Here is a 2,279-nt window from a genome sequence, read left to right on the forward strand (position 1 = left end):
ATAAATGAAGGTGGAAGTTTTTCACTTGTAAATGTGACCAAATTTTGTTCATCACCCCGTACATTTCCAAAATATGCCCTATGAAAGAAAAATTGCTCTATTGGAGGTTAATTGCTTGTTTAATCCATCAGATTCACTCATACTTCTTTTGTCCTTGCTCATTCTGGCCTGTGTGTGATTCAAGACCAACTTTTGGGGCTGACTCTTAGTCTATTTCAGAGAAGTAATTCAGTTCAGGGGGAATGTATGGATGGATAATAAATCCCAGCATTCCCAATTACATTGACTGTCTTTATGCCAATGGGAAGTTTTAAATATCCATGCTTCAGTTATTTTTTCCCGTCCATTTGCCTGTGATATTGCTGGAATGTCCTTTTGAATCCAGCATTTATTTTTCTTTAGAATCAACATCACTGCTGCTAATAATACTACTATTTCTAAACATCTATGTTCTTGTTTACAACTAGGATCCATTTTAAAGGATGGATGACAGTGACATCATTCATCAACTTTAGACTTCATGAGAAGATAGGAAAGATTAACATGGAACAGGGAAAAAAATGTCAGGATTCATTGGGGAGAGGAGAAAGTTGAGGACAGTGTAGCATTGTTGGTACTCATTGTTAACATCTGTCCCTTGTATTAATTTTCATGTTTTTCTGTCAATTTAGTATCTAAGCACACGAGTATTTTATCGCATGGTCCTTGATGTGTGTGATATACTCTGTAGTTTTACCTATTTGTGAGATATGGCTGTCAGTGCAGCTTTGAGAAAATGCTGCGAAACATTCCTTTACAGCAATTGAAAATCAACTTTACTTTCCAGTGCAAGGGAATTTAGTCACATAAGAGACTATTATTAATTATGCATCCATGACTATTATGAGTTAGGCCTGGAATAGCAGGGTCTTCTCACAAAGGTGGAATGGGCTCTCTGTTACAGAAGTCCTTAACTTGTCCGCCCTTGTACTCCCAATTCATTGACTGTCCAGTGGTGTTGCCTTTGACCACCCCCCCACCTCCCAAAGGACCAGTCTCAAACTTAGACCCTCCCTAACTGCCCGAGGTCTCTCTGATTCGACCCAACATCAAAAAGCTTTGATCTTCATCATGGGATTTGGCAGGTGCTGGAAATCCAGAGTAACACACACACACAATGCTGGAGGAACTCAGCAGGTTGGGCAGCATCTACGGAGAGATATAAACAGCTGATGTTTTGAGCCGAGACTCTTCATCAGCTCTGATCATGAACCTTGCTCGTCTCTCCATATGTGTCTTCTGCAGACCACAGCATTAGCCCTTATCAGGCTCATGGCCACTGGCCATGCCTTCTGTTGAAAATGGCCTTGGTTGTATTCTGGGATAGTGCCTTTCAGTGCGCTAGCAATGTGAAGATAATTATCCCCAATGCTGGTTGAAAATTGATATTAAGCATGTTAGGCAGACACATGTTTAAAGGTTACATTGGTACAAAATGCATTGGGTATACCAACAAACCATGGTAAATAAATGTTGGGTTATGATGGGTGCGACAGAATAAATAAGATTTGAATATTTCCAATAAATCAAGAATGGAAGATGCAAATTTCAGGAGATTTATTTATAGCAGGGTGTGGGAAGCTGTGGAGGTCAAAGTTCAAAGTAAATTTATTATCAAAGTACATACGATATGTCACCATATACTACTCCAGGGTTTATTTTCTTGTGGGCATACTCAATAAATCTGGAAACCATAATAGAAGCAATGAAAGACAGCGGTTACAGTGCTGACAGTGTACAAAAGACAAACTGTGCAAATACAAAAAGAAAGGGAAAAATAACTAAATAAGCAATAAATATTAAGAATATGAGATGAGTACTTGAAAAAGAGTCTGTAGTTTGTGGGAACAGTTCAGTGATGGGGTAAGTCAAGTTATCCCCTCTGTTTCAGGAGCCTGATGGTTGAGGGGTAATAACTATTCCTGATCCTGGTGGTTCAAGTCCTGAGGCTCCTGTATCTTCTTACTGATAGCAGCAGCAAGACGAGAGCATGACCTGGATGGTGGAGGTTCCTGATCATGGATAACAAACATGACAAATTCTGCAAAATCCAAAACAACTCCCACAAAATGCTGGAGGGACTTAGCAGGCTAGGCAGCATCTATGGAAAAGAATAAATAGTCTCTGATGAAGCGTCTCAGGCCCGAAACATTGACTGTTTACTCTTTTCCATGGATGCTATCTGGCCTGCTGAGTTCCTCCAGCATTTTGTGTGTGTGGCTTCTGATCATGGATGGTAC

The sequence above is a fragment of the Mobula birostris genome, chromosome X (assembly GCF_030028105.1).
Source record: "Mobula birostris isolate sMobBir1 chromosome X, sMobBir1.hap1, whole genome shotgun sequence".
Lineage (NCBI taxonomy): Eukaryota > Metazoa > Chordata > Chondrichthyes > Myliobatiformes > Myliobatidae > Mobula > Mobula birostris.